Below are 16,144 nucleotides of genomic sequence, written 5' to 3'. Positions count from 1 at the left end.
CATATCTTCATAGGCTTTCCTCGCTGTGAAATGCTGCAGTAGATCTGTGATCAAAAGAAAGGGTTCAAACTGTTCTTTCTTTCTCTCTTTCTCTCTCACTTGTTTCAGTCATTTGACTGCGGCCATGCTGGAGCACCGCCTTTTAGTCGAGCAAATCGACCCCCAGGACTTATTCTTTGTAAGCCCAGTACTTATCCTATCGGTTTCTTTTGCCGAACCGCTAAGTAACGGGGACGTAAACACACCATCGGTTGTCAAGCGATGTTGGAGAGACACACAGACACTCAAACACACACACACATACACATATATACATATATATATATATATATATATATGACGGGCTTCTTTCAGTTTCCGTCTACCAAATCCACTAACAAGGCTTTGGTCGGCCCGAGACTATAGTAGAAGACACTTGCCCAAGGTGCCACGCAGTGGGACTGAACCCGGAACTGTGTGGTTGGTAAGCAAGCTACTTACCACACAGCCACTCCTGTTATCGTACAATCCTTTTTTTTTTTGGTGTTTTTCTCATAGGCGCAAACTTGGCTGTGTGGTTAGCACGCTTGCTTTGCAGCCACTTGGTTGTGAGTTCAGTCCCACAATAATTTCACTATATAAGTCCTAGCCTTCTTTAGAAATTTAGCTTTTATTTTGTTTCGGTCATTAGGCTGCAGCCGTGCTGGGTGACCACCTTCAAGGGTTTTAGTTGAATGAATTAACCCAGTACTTATGCTGTCTCATTCATTGACCTGCTAAATTATGAGGACATAACACACCACTACTGGTTGTGAAGCAGTGTTGGAGAACACACACACACACACGTGAACTTTAGGTTACTTAAAATTTGTGACATATTTCAACTGCCAAAGGCAAATTCACAGCAGTTACCATGGAGAGAAATTCCCTCAGTCTAGCAGTCACTGATATTACTGTAATAAATATATATATAAGTGTGTGTGTGTGTGTGTGTGAAGGTACATGGCTCAGTGGTTAGAGCGTCGAGCTTACAATTGTGAGGTTGTGAGTTCGAATCCTGGACCGAGCTGCATGTTGTGTTCTTGAGCAAGACACTTTATTTCACGTTGCTCCAGTTCAATCAGCTGTAAAAATGAGTTGCGACATCACAGGTGCCAAGCTGTTTCGGCCTTTCCCTTGGATAACACTGGTGGTGTGGAGAGGGGAGGCCGGTATGCATGGGCGACCGCTGGTCTTCCATAAACAACCTTGACTGGACTTGTGCCTGGGAGGGTAACTTTCTAGGTGCAATCCCATGGTCAGTTATGACTGAAGGGGGTCTCCGCAATATATATATATATATATATATATATATCAACATCAAAAATCAAATGGAAATTGTAGTTGTAATACCTGTGCCAGTGGCATGTAAAAGTACCATCCGAACGTGGCCGATGCCAGCGCTGCCTTGACTGCTTTCCGTGCTGGTGGCACGTAAAAAGCACCAACCGATCGTGGCTGTTGTCAGCATCGCCTGGCACCTGTGTTGGTGGCACGTAAAAAGCACCCACTACATTCACGGACTGGTTGGTGTTAGGAAGGGCATCCAGCTGTAGAAACACTGCCAGATCAGACCGGAGCCTGGTGCAGCCTCCTGGCTTCCCAGACCCCAGTCAAACCCATGCTAGCATGGAAAACGGACGTTAAATGATATATATATATATATAAATAAATAAAAATGGCTTCTTTCAGTTTCCATCCACCAAGTCCTTTGACAAGGCTTTGATCACCTGAGGCTATAGTAGAACACACTTAACTAAGGTGCTACGCAGTGGGACTGAAGTTGGAACCATGTGGTTGGGAAGCAAAGTTCTTAGCACACAACCGTGTCTAAAATTTAACATTGGTGTCACTAGATCGCAAGTATCTAAGAAGGAGACAATTGCTGGGTGGGATAGGAAAAGAAAATAGGATTAAGAAACTACTGTACTGAATTAGCTTTGTGTGTGTGTGTGTGTGACATTTTTGTTTATCTATTAGTGACAATAGGAAAATTAGGTTACTACTTAATGTGGAGCATATGCATATTTGGGTTAATTGATTATATATATATAGTTTTCAGAACATTTATAAGTGTTTTGAAAACTATTTACAGTCTTGGATTTTTTATCTCATTCTGTCAATTTATATATACTCTTTACTCTTTTACTTGTTTCAGTCATTTGACTGCGGCCATGCTGGAGCACCGCCTTTTAGTCGAGCAAATCAACCCCGGGACTTATTCTTTGTAAGCCTAGTACTTATTCTATCGGTCTCTTTTGCCGAACCGCTAAGTGATGGGGACGTAAACACACCAGCATCGGTTGTCAAGCAATGCTAGGGAGACAAACACAGACACACAAACACATACACACACATACATACATATATATACATATATACGACAGGCTTCTTTCAGTTTCCGTCTACCAAATCCACTCACAAGGCATTGGTTGGCCTGGGGCTATAGTAGAAGACACTTGCCCAAGATGCCACGCAGTGGGACTGAACCCGGAACCATGTGGTTGGTTAGCAAGCTACTTACCACACGTATATATATATATACATGCTAATACTTGATGCACGCTGGACTCCTCATTTGTATCATTATGGAATCTGGGTTTTAACCATGGTCTATCCATAGCACATAGCACCTGACACCTTTTGTGTGTGTACATATCTCACCTGTTCTCTCTTCTCTCTCTCTCTATGTATTTGTGTGTCTGTGTTTGTTCCCCCCATCAACTGGTGCTGGTGTGTTTATGTCCCTGTAACTTAGCAGTTCAGCAAAAGAGACTGATAGAATAAGTACTAGGCTTATTGAGCTCCATTGCCTACTGTCTCTCTTTTTTTTTTTTTTGTACCATAACACTTTGGCATTTAAACTGGCCTTGTCTGGCCTGCATATTCTACCTGTTTTATGCTCAGACCGGTCATATCTGGACTCACCTACATACCCAATGTCAGTCTAGAAAACAAAAAGCAATCACATCATCAAAGTCTTGGAGCTATGAGATTCTGCATAATTAATTCAGAACAATGTGAATAAATAAGGAATACATTTGATAATCTTGGATCTTTTCAGTTTGAGCGGCAGTTTTTTCTAGCGGTGTCATATGAAATTGTCACCCATAATTATGACCCTAGTATTGATCTATTGCATTTCAATCTGTTTTAGAGTTAGGGTTAGTTAGAGTTAGTTAGGGTGGGGGGAAGGGTATCTTTTTTTCTTCAGAATTGTAAATAAACCCAATCTGTTTCTTAAATGAGGGACATATTCATACGGCACAGAATGTTTTTTTTACCTCAATAGACGTCAGTGATTGGTTGAAATTGCAGAAATTGAAGAAAAAAAAACCAACAAATATCTTACAAACTATAGAATTTTCTCTATAAAGCCAAGAGAAAAAGATGTTTTATAAACACATTTTACCAGTATACAAAGTTTAAAAGTGTTTAGTTAGGTGGAAATTATTTTAAAAAACTGCCGTTCAAACCGAAAAGATCCGATAATCTGAATGCTAAAGAGTTAAAGGCAGCAGGGTGTGACTTGACAATGTGGTTGTTATTTCTGTTTGAACAATCTTTAAAGCAACGGTCCTTAACCATTTTTTAGCTTTTTGGTTCTTATCTTGCAGGGGGAGAACCCTGTTAGCCATTTGATGTCTAAAAACTATTATATTTTCATAATTAAGTATTATGATTTGTATTTAAAAAAATGTCTAAATATATTGTGTGTGTGTGTGTGTGTGTGTGTGTGTTTTACTTGTTTCAGTCTTTTGACTACAGCCATGCTGGAGCACTTGCCTTGAAGGCTTTTAGTTGAACAAATCAACCCCAGGACTTATTATTTTAAGCCTACTACTTATTCTATTTTGGTCTCTTATGCTGCACTGCTAAGTCACAGGGACATAAACACATCAAGACCGGTTGTCAAGCGGTTATGGGAGGACATAGACACAGACACACACACACATACATACAGCAGGCTTCTTTCAGTTTCTGTCTACCAAATCCACTCATGAGGCTTTGGTCAGCCTGAGGCTACAGTAAAAGATATTCACTCAAGGTACCACGCAGTGGAACTGAACCCGGAACCATGTGGTTGGAGAGTGAGCTTCTTACCATGCAGCTACACCTGTACCAATATTGTGTATTGCAGAAGTATAACCGGTCTAGGATCTCTTCGGTTTGAATGGCAGTTTTTTCTAGCGGTGTCATATGAAATTGTCACCCATAATTATGACCCTAGAATTGATCTATTGCATTTCAATCTGTTGAATGTTTTTTACCTCAATGGATGTCATTGATTGGTTGAAATTGCAGAAATTGAAGAAAAAACATCATCAAATATTTTACAAACTATAGAATTTTCTCAATAAAGCCAAGAGAAAAAGATGTTTTATAAACACAGTCTACCAGTATAGGAAGTTTAAATTTTTTTAGTTACCTAGAAATTATGTTAAAAACTGCCGTTCAAACCGAAAAGATCCCCGGTTTATTGCAGATAGATTTCAACAAGAAAATCTTACATGGACCCCGACTCTGTTGAGAACCAATGTTTTTAGAGGCTCCCAGGATCCAGACTCGACTTGAAGTATATAAAGGGATTAGGGAGCTGTGTCTGTTATGTGGTGGATGGTGTTGGCATTTGTTTTTAAAGAAAACTAAAAGGGGTATGTGAAAGGATTGCAAGAAAAAGGGGCCCCCCTCACCTCTCTGCATCCCTCTCCTCCCTTCTCCCCCCCCCACCCGACCCGAACAATAACAGATGTGGTTGGAAGATGATTTTCAAACTCCTTAAGGTAGAAAAAGTTTATATTCTATTTTTAGACATGATTCAATAACTAGTAATAGTGATGGTGGCGGTGGTGGTTGGATTGAGGAGGGAGGATTCTGAAGGGTGTGTGTGTGTGTGTGAAAGTAGTTTTGGATGTGACACCATGACTGCTGATGATGTTTCCATGTGTTCTATGAAAATGAGTGATGAGTTGGCTTGCTAACCTCTCAGACATAAATCTCTCTCTCTCCCTAATGCCCTTTTCTTATTACCACACACACACACACACACACATGTACACTAGTCCAAGTGACGGAAGCCTGTATGTGGTTTGCTAATTTGATCTGGTAAAAATAGCAGCCAAATTTCCCTCAAATCGCACTGTATTATCCTAGGGATAAAAGGAGAAAAAGATGCAATGTTGAAAATTGTAGTCAGGTCCTGGATACAGTGCAAATCAGTAGTCCCCTAACCGTTTTTTTCCATCGTGGACTGGGGGAACCATGCACTTTATTGTGTTTTATCTACACAATTCATAGTTTTATAATTTTATATATGTGTGTGTATTATATATTACATATTTAATTCATAGATAATGCAAAAATATCCTGCACACTGCAATCTCTCTATATATATAAACGGCAAAATGTCTGTGTGTGTGTGTGCGTGCGTGTCCTTTATACAAATCCACAATTTTTCAGTTAGAGGGCTCGCACTTTCTAAGGTCATTGAAGCCCATCCAAGGGTGGTCATGCACATCTTTACATTTCCCCAGTCACCTCGCAAAGCCATTAAAAAAATCAATAGAGGTGACTATTTTGTGAATTTTCTATCCAAAACCCAATCAAAATGCCCGAAACTTGATACACCAATTGAATGCCAGCTAGCTGTATGTGATTGGTCAGAGATTTGGACAGTACTCGCGTGTATGTGCGCACGCACGCAGCTGTATATGCATGCACTAGCACTATGACCTGGTGTTGCTAGTAATCAATAAAATAGAAATAAAATTTTAAAATTTATTCTTTCTGTGTAATTTGGTGGTTGGGGAGGCCCTTAGTGTAAATGACCAAAACAAGTCAAATTCCATGCTTCCTGAGATTCGCCAACACTAAACTTGATTTTCTCCCCTCCATACACACACAAGCATGTATCTGACTCATACATTGTTCACTTTCCAGACATTTCTACATTACTGCATGTACTTTATATGCACTTTCTGACAAGTTGTGGTGCACCTGAGCACTGTATACAATAATTTCATTATTATTATTAAATAGAAGATGGAACATCTTTTATCATAGATCTGCTCTGCAGTTTTGTGATGCATATTAAACTGAGTATAATTTAAAAGCAGATTATTACATACTAGCACTATGATCTGGCAACGCCGGGTCATAGTGCTAGTGCATGCATATACAGCAGTGTGCGTGCACACATACATGCGAGTACTGTCCAAATCTCTGACCAATCACATACAGCTAGCTGGCATTCGATTGGCGTATCAAGTTTCGGGCATTTTGATTGGGTTTTGGATAGAAAATTCACAAAAAAGTCACTTCTATTGATTTTTTAATGGCCTTGCGAGGTGACTGGGGAAATGTAAAGATGTGCACGACCACCGTTGGACGGTTTTGAATGACCATAGAAAGTGCGAGCCCTCTTACTGAAAAATTGTGGATTTGTATAAAGGATACACACGCAGGCATTTTGCCGTTTATATATAGAGAGATTTGAAACAAGCAGCAACAATTAATAAATAAAAACTGATTCTTGTTACTGTCTTAAGACATGGAGGACACATTGGACAGTGTACATGAGAAACCTGGGCACAAGCATGGCTTTGTGGTGACCAAAGCCTGCTTCTCAACTATGTTTTTTGGAGTTCGGTTCCACTGTATGGTACCTTAGGAACTTGTCTTCTTATATAGCCCCAGGCTGACCAAAGCCTTGTGAATAGATGGAGTGAATGGATTTGGTGGATGGAAACTGGAAGAAGCCCTTTGTGTGTATCCTTGTCTTGACAGCGTGTGATGGTTGTAACCAGGTATCACCATTGTGCAAGCGTAATTGTTTGTTTCCAGTCTTCTGTGGAAAACTTGTCTGGCCGTGGAGAAATATTACCTTGCTTGGAAACAGGTGAAGGTTGGTGACGGGAAGGGCATCCAGCTGTAGAAAACCTGCCTCAGTAAATTCCATTTGACCTGTGTGTGAGCATGGAAAAATGGACATTAAAACAATGATGATGAAATATATACATCATCATGACCATTTGGTCAAGCTTGTTCTGACATTTTTAACCTGCACATAACATCAATCTTGGTCCCGCATTAGTTGAGGGAGGTCTTCAGGGAGACTCCCAGTGTCTCTGATGAGTTGATCTACATACATTGTGTTTGGATGACCTGCTCAAGTATGGCCATGCTTTGACATCCATAGCAGTAAGTCACTTGCCAGTAATGTCTCACAAAGTGCAAGTGTCTTTGGATCTTTTCGGTTTGAACAGCAGTTTTTAAAAATAATTTCCATGTAACTAAACACTTTTAAACTTCGTATACTGGTAGAATGTGTTTATAAAACATCTTTTCTCTTGGCTTTATTGAGAAAATTTTATAGCGTGTAAGATATTTGTTGTTTTTTTTCTTCAATTTCTGCAATTTCAACCAATCAATGACATCTATTGAGGAAAAAACATTCTGTGCTGTATGAATATGTCCCCCGTTTAAGAAACAGATTGGGTTTATTTACATTTGTGAAGAAAAAAACATACCCTTCCCCCCACCCCTAACCCTAAAACAGATTGAAATGCAATAGATCGATTCTAGGGTCATAATCATGGGTGACAGTTTCATATGACACCACTAGAAAAAAAAACTGCCGTTCAAACCGAAAAGATCCGTGTCTTTTCCTTACAATGATGGAAACAGGTGAGAAATCTCCAAACAGTTATTTCTTGGTGGAATGAGTTCTCTAAGATCTTTTTAACGCTGCTCTTAACATTTGGATGTCAGTTCCATCTAGCTTTGATTCCAGTTTATTTTGGTAAGCGTCCATGTAGACTGACTCTTCCATTGCACAGTGTATACAGATATATACATTAGAACATTAGAGTGTCTGATAGAATGCCTGTGTGTGTGTATGTATGTATGTATGTGTGTGTGTGTATGTGCATGTATACTCTTTACTCTCTTTTACTCTTTTCAGTCGTTTGACTGTGGCCATGCTGGAGCACCACCTTTAGTCGAGGAAATAGACCCCACCCAGGACTTATTCTTCGTAAGCCTTGTACTTAGTCTATCGGTCTCTTTTGCCGAACCGCTATGTTACGGGGACGTAAACATACCAGCATCGGTTGTCAAGCGATGCTAGGGGAACAAACACAGACACACAATCACACACACACATATATATATATATATATATATATATATATATATACATATATACGACGGGCTTCTTTCAGTTTCCGTCTACCAAATCCACTCACAAGGCTTTGGTCAGCCCGAGGCTATAGTAGAAGACACTTGCCCAAGGTGCCATGCAGTGGGACTGAACCCAGAACCATGTCGTTGGTAAACAAGCTACTTACCACACAGCCACTCCTGCACCTATATATATATGTATGTATCATCATCATCATCATCATCGTTTAACGTCCGCTTTCCATGCTAGCATGGGTTGGACGGTTCAACTGGGGTCTGGCAAGCCCGAAGGCTGCACCAGGCCAGTCAGATCTGGCAGTGTTTCTACAGCTGGATGCCCTTCCTAACGCCAACCACTCCGAGAGTGTAGTGGGTGATTTTATGTGCCACCGACACAGGTGCCAGATGAGGCTGGCAGACGGCCACGCTCGGATGGTGTTTTTTATGTGCCACCGACACAGGTGCCAGACGAGGCTGGCTGACGGCCACGCTCGGATGGTGTTTTCTTATGTGTCACCGACACAGGTGCCAGACGGGGCTGGCGGGCGGCCACGCTCGGATGGTGTTTGTTACGTGCCCTCAGCACGGAGGCCAGTATTTGCGGTACTGGCTACGATCACGTTCGGATGGTTTTCTTATGTGCCACCGGCACTGGTACCACAAGGATACAAATTCCATTGATGTTCATCTATTTTGATTTGGTTCGATTTGATTTGATTTGATTCGATTCGATTCTCACTTGCCTCAACAGGTCTTCACAAGTGTCACAAGAAGGAAGGTATGCACAGGTGGACTGACTACGTCCCAGGTAGGGGCCATGTGTATATATAATATATATATATATATATATAAACGATGATGTTGATGATGATACACTGCGCCTATATATATATATATATATATATATATATATATATATATATATATATATGTTTTTATGTCCTGTTTTTGTCATTTTTTTTTCTTTGTTTTTACCCCTCTGCAAAGGAATTTTATTTAATTTTTTCTCAGGAAGGACTAGTTCGACGAGGCGTGTTCTGTCCTCACCTTCGAAACATGCTGGAGTTGAACTAGGGACAGCTGATGAAGGGGATTTTTCCTTGTGTAGTTGTCTTGTACTCTGTTTTTTCGTTGTTAAAGGAATGGTCCATTCCATGCTGTTTTTACGTCTTCGTTTCTCGTTGAGTTCTACGTCTATTTGTGGTGTCCTGTACACACGTATAATTATTTATATATGCATGTATATATACATGTAGATGTAGGTACGTACATATATGTATGTATGTATGTATGCATATATTTTATTTATTACACTATTGTATGACTGAGCGCCTTCGCGTCGATTCGATTCGATTCGATTCGTTTGGTTTTGTTTCGTTTCTTCTTCTTCTCTAAGTTGGTTTATATATATATATATATATATATATATATATTGCACCTATATATATATATATATATATAAGAATTGATATGATTTCTGGGATTGGTGTTAACATTTCTCTTCCCCTCAAGATAATTTCAAAAATCATCTCAAGAGAATGGTGTTACCTTTTGAAACATGATAATTGAGGAGAATATGAAAATTTAATTGCTACAATCGAAGATCACTAAGTATAGAAACAGGGAGCCTCTGCATGGTTGCTTGACTTGCTAGAATTGGAAGCCTAAATTATCCTTCAGTTACACATTACCAGCCTGTAAAAGCAAGGGGATGCATTTGTCTCCGGTTTAATGTAACTAATATTACACTAGTCTACAAATACAGGGTGGTCACATCTGGCTTGCTTTGATCATAGGTGTGCTAAACTATAAGCAGGTGGGGGTGTCTACCTGGTCTTTCAACCTGTTAGAATTTGAAGAATTCAGGGAAAATATTTGTAGATAAGTGTTTCTCATTTTATTCAAGGTATTGAATAAAACCAGAATTATTTTTTTCCTCCACATATTTCTGCCATTATATAAACAAGCAGACATGCTGTTCACTGAGTGTGTTTCTGTGAGTCATTTATAGTAGACGTACTTTGTATATGTGGTGTGTGTGTATAAATATAGTGTGCATATATGTGTGTGTATGTGTGCGTGTCTGTATGTGTACGTGTCTGGGTCTATATGTGTACAGGTCTATATGTGTGCATGTCTATGTGCACGTCTATGTGTGCGCGTCTGTGTGCGGTCTATGTGTGTGCGCGTCTATGTGTGTGCACGTGTCTATGTGTGCACGTGTCTATGTGCGTATGTGTCTGTGTGTGTTCGTGTCTATGTGTGTACGTGTCTATGTATTCGTGTCTATGTGTATTTGTGTCTATGTGTGTACGTGTCTATGTGTGTACGTGTCTGTGTGTTCGTGTCTATGTGTATTCGTGTCTGTGTGTGCATGTCTGTGTGTGTGTGTGTGTTTGTGTGTGCGTGTCTGTGTGTATTCGTGTCTATGTGTGTACATGTCTATGTGTGTACGTGTCTGTGTGTGTTCGTGTCTGTGTATTCGTGTCTGTGTGTGTCCGTGTCTGTGTGTTCGTGTCTATGTGTGTACGTGTCTGTGTGTTCGTGTCTGTGTGTGCGGGTCTATATGTGTGCGTGTCTATATGTGTACAGGTCTATATGTTTATGTGTCTGTGTGCGTGTCTATGTGTGTATATGACAACTGATGTTGATGCGTTTATGTCCCCGTAACTTAGCGGTTTGTCAAAAGACACCGATAGAATAAATACCAGGCTTATAAAGAATAAGTCCTGGGGTCGATTTGCTTGACTAAAGGCAGTGCTCCAGCATGGTCACAGTCAAATGACTGAAACAAAAAGTAAAAAAAAAGGATCACAGCCATTTTGTAATCTTCTCCTTGTAGTAGTATTAATTTCAATTCCCAAAATTATATATCCTTTTATGTTTGAGCCTTGATGTTGCGGCCATGCTGCGGCATGTGCATTTTACATAAAAAATGTATACTCAGCATTAACTTATCCCTATCTAGTGATTACTCACTCTGTGTGTGTGTGTATGTGTATGTGTGTGAGTGAGAGTGAGAGAGACAGACTAAGGTTGTAAGTTCAGAATTGGACCTCAGTCATTTTAGAAGTTTCTCTTCATACTGCTGAAGCATGTCATCTTGTGTGTGTATTTATGTACACACACACGCACACATACATACACAGATGCATACATGCATTCATTCATTAATTTTCCAATGTGTCTTTTCCTAATTTATGAGTGTGGGAGTGTTTTGAGAAAATATTTGGCTCCTATACTTCGTAAATCAAGTTTCCATGCAATGGGCTTCCCTCGTCCACTTAAAGTAAACTTTGTTACTTCAGTTGAAGTCACACAAGACTATAATGAAAGGCATTTCCATCATTTATATATTAGGAAGTATATTGTTTGATAAAGTCTTTAGTTGAAATGTTATTGTGTTATTTGTGAGAATTTTAACTGCTATTTTCAGCAGGTTGAGTGATCATTGGTTAGTTTAGTTGCTTGATGAATGTAATTGGTTCTCAGTGGATGACCCCATTCTCTCCCTCTGTCTTCAACTTTCTATTTTGTATCTTCAGAGTAGGTGGCTGAACTCACAGGTTAGTCAGTTTTGACTTATTTAAGGAGAGTGGTGGGTAGAAGGAAAGAGTTTTTTTTTTTCCTTTTTTATTTCAGCTATTTAAATACATAATGACATCTTAACATCATTATTTTAAGACTGTATTGTCATTGAGTGTTACTCCTGTATTGTCAGTTTATGAGTGGCTTAAAAGAATATTTGTTTAATTACTTCAGCTGTCATTGATGGTATTTAAATGTAATTTGATAGTTTATTCTTGTTCATATCTGCTCACAGACCGGAACACCTTTGATCACAACTATGCTTGGCTAAACATCATCATCAATTAATGTCCTCTTTTCCATGCTTGCATAAGTCAGCATTTTTGGGGGCAGATTTTCTACTGTTGGATGCCTTTCCTGTCACCAACCCCTACCTGATTCCAAGTAAGGTAATATTTTGCCATGACTACCAGACACATTTTCCACAGAAGTCTGGAAACAGTGCGAAACTGGTACTTTATTTATCGACTCCGAAAGGATGAAAGGCAAATTCGACCTCGGTGGAATTTGAACTCAGAATGTAACAACAGACGAAATACCGCTAAGCATTTCGCCCGGCGCGCTAACGTGTCTGTGGCTCACCATGGCATATAAGTAACCAAAATCACAACATACTTTCCGAATGGGACACCGGGTCCATTGCAGGGTTCAAGAGATGAAAAGTAAAGTTGACCTTGGTGGGGTAAAGACCTGGAAGGAAAGCCTCTTAGCATTTTGTCCAAAGTGTTTAGGATTCTGCGTACTGAGCACTGGGCACATCTATATCAGCTGGTACTACAGGTGTAGTACACTTGACCTCACACTGCCCCTATGTGTGTGTGTGTGTGTTTGTGTGTCTGTCCCTCCAACATCACTTGACAACCAATGCTGGTGTGTTTATGTCCTTGTAAACTTAGCGGTTCAGCAAAAGAGATCCTGTGTAAGGCCATCGGTATTGCTTCTTCCTCTGGAGGCCCTGGCAAATGTCATGGCTACAACCCCCCCCCCCCCCAATACTAGTTAGTGAAAGAAGCAGCAACATTCATACCACTATTATCACTGCCAGCACCACCACTCCCACTGCCAACGCTACCATCGCCACCACCACTGCCACCGCCCTAGCCAACACCACCACCACCGCCACCACTACCATTGTCATTGCTTCTAGCTGCAGCAGCAGTCATACCATCACCACTGTCAGTTAATACTACTACAATAGTAGTTTGTTTTAGTATCACTACTACTACTACTACTACTATTACTAATACCACCAATACCATTACTACAGCAGTTCATAGCAGCAGCAATATTAGTTGTAGTAGTATCAGTATAAAAAAACAAGCAAACAGACAAAAACCCTCTAAAAAAAACTGAAACAGTTTTGTATTAGAGCAAGCAGCCGCAAGACAGTAAGATATAAGCTGTGTAGTTTGTCCTAGAAAATAGGTTCACTTTGTCATGTTTCATTGGGTCGGTTGTTGCTGTTGTTATTTGACTCTAGGTCCGGTCCTCATCAAAGGTATTCCAACTTTGACCCCGTACTGTGTTTCATTTTTTTTTTTTGTTTTTTGGAGTGGCTGTGTGGTAAGTAGCTTGCTTACCAACCACATGGTTCTGGGTTCAGTCCCACTGCGTGGCATCTCGGGCAAGTGTATTCTACTATAGCCTCGGGCCGACCAAAGCCTTGTGAGTGGATTTGGTAGACGGAAACTGAAAGAAGCCTGTCGTATATATGTATATATATATGTGTGTGTTTGTGTGTCTGTGTTTGTCCCCCTAGCATTGTTTGACAACCGATGCTGGTGTGTTTACGTCCCCGTCACTTAGCGGTTCGGCAAAAGAGACCGATAGAATAAGTACTGGGCTTACAAAGAATAAGTCCCGCGGTCGATTTGCTCGACTAAAGGCGGTGCTGCAGCATGGCCGCAGTCAAATGACTGAAACAAGTAAAAGAGTAAAGAGTAAAGAGAGTGTATCCTGTGTTTTAAATGGGTATGGCTATAATATTGTGAGGAAGATTTGGTGACTATTTCTAGCAGTGTGAAATGACAAATGTAGGCAGAGGTTCCCTCGTGTCCGATTAGAACTTCTGCGAACTCTCTTAGTGGGTTTTAGTGACATTTAAGCATGTCTTGCCTCGAAACTATCTGCAATGTTCTGTTTCATTGTAGTTATGTGTGTGTGTGTATGTATATATATATATATATATATATATATATATATATATTATGGGTGTGTGTGTGTGTGTGTCTGTCTGTGTGTGTATATACATATTATAGATGAATGTGTGTGTGTGTATATACATATATTATAGATGAATGGTGTGTGTGTATATACATATATTATGATGAATGTATGTGTGTGTATATATATATATATATATATATATGGGTGTGTGTGTGTGTGTATGTATATATATATTATATATATATAATATATATATATATATATGGGTGTGTGTGTGTGTCTGTCTGTGTGTGTATATATACATATATTATAGATGAATGTGTGTGTGTGTATATACATATATTATAGATGAATGTGTGTGTGTGTATATACATATATTATAGATGAATGTATGTGTGTGTATATTATATATTATATATTGTAATTATATATTGTATATTGTATATATATATTGTATATTGTATATTATATATTATACATATATTATAGATGAGTGAGTGTGTGTATGTGTGTGTGTATATATATATATATATATATATATATATATATTATGGTTGTGTGTACACACATGCACACACACACACACACACACACCACACATATGCATACTGTGTGTGTGTAATTTCCTTGCTAATTAAGGCGTTAAGGTTTTTAACAAGATTTGACATTTCCGAATTAGCGTTTGTTGTAGTAACTTTGTGAATGGCCGGCCGCATTAAGAAAATTGACTGCTAACATGTGTGTGACATAATTTGGTGAGAAGAGAATTGACTGAAGACGACTTGGTGTTTTGAAGAGCTGGCAAAAAAAAAAACAAAACAAAAAGCGTTGGATAAATGAATAAAATAGGCGCAGGAGTGGCTGTGTGGTAAGTAGCTTGTTTACCAACCACATGGTTCCGGGTTCAGTCCCACTGCGTGGCAAATTGGGCAAGTGTCTTCTCCTGTAGCCTCGGGCCAACCAAAGCCTTGTGAGTGGATTTGGTAGACGGAAACTGAAAGAAGCCCGTCGTATATATGTATATATATATATGTTTCGACCAAAGATTGGTGTAGGCCATGTCTAACTTAATAGCATAACTTAGTTATTGTCTTTTTAAATTGATATTCGCTAGTATTTTCCCATTGATAAATATATTTATAGTATTTATAGTATTTATTCGATATTATATAACTACGAATTGAATATTTCAATAAGTATTTTAAATAAGATTTCCGAAAGTTCGTTTAAGTTTGTTTGTTTGTATTTTTGAAATTAGCTATTTCATCTTTAAATATGAAAAATTAATTTATTAGGTCTTTATTATATGTGCATATATATTTATTTATAGAGATTATTTTAGATCTTAATTATAATATTTATATACATTCATTGATAATTTATATATAATAGCCATTTAAAAAAAAAAAAAATTATGTAATTAGATATTGACTATTACTGGTATTAGATTATTGGTGGGTTTATTACCTTGTAAATTAAAATTAATTTTTAACATTATAATCGATTTTGATATAATCATAATTGTTAAGTTTTAAGTTTCTAGTTTGATAATAGAGTTTATTATAAATAAAATTATTATATTATTTATATCTTAAAAATATTGTTTAAATATTTCTGATTATTTTAAAAACATTTCAATTAACCTGAAGATTGACTGTAACCATAACTCGAATTATTAATTGAATTTAAATTATTGTTATTCAAATTGGTACAGCCATGAAACGATCGTAGTGTTTTACTCTTTATCTTTTATTAAACTTTTAATACTTTTGATATTTATATAAAAAAATTAAAAAAAATAAAAAATAAAAATAAATAAATAAATAAATTAATTAATAAATAAAATAATATATAAATATAAATATAAAAATATACATACATATATACTCTTTACTCTTTTACTTGTTTCAGTCATTTGACTGCGGCCATGCTGGAGCACCGCCTTAGTTGAGCAAATCAACCCCGGGACTTATTCTTTGTAAGCCCAGTACTTATTCTATCGGTCTCTTTTGCCGAACCGCTAAGTGACGGGGACAAACAAAAAGAGGCATATATATATATATATTTATTTATAATTTATAAGTTTAAATTATTTAAATAATTTTTTAATTTTTAACTTTTATATTTTTAAATTAATTTTATGTATTGGCTTATGTTTTTCACTGTTTGATTTGCCTAATAGTGGTTTTAT

The 16,144-nt window shown here is 38.2% G+C and overlaps 1 protein-coding gene across 1 annotated transcript in view; it reads left to right on the top strand.

The window, feature by feature from the left end:
• Positions 1-16,144, top strand: part of LOC115223091 (poly [ADP-ribose] polymerase tankyrase-1-like) — a 118,339-nt gene that overhangs the window by 13,486 nt on the left and 88,709 nt on the right. The window lies entirely within an intron of this gene.

This window comes from Octopus sinensis, linkage group LG22 (assembly GCF_006345805.1).
Source record: "Octopus sinensis linkage group LG22, ASM634580v1, whole genome shotgun sequence".
In the NCBI taxonomy this organism is placed as follows: domain Eukaryota; kingdom Metazoa; phylum Mollusca; class Cephalopoda; order Octopoda; family Octopodidae; genus Octopus; species Octopus sinensis.
The sequence above is the reverse complement of the archived record's forward strand: the minus strand, read 5'-3'. Positions and strand labels throughout refer to the sequence as shown.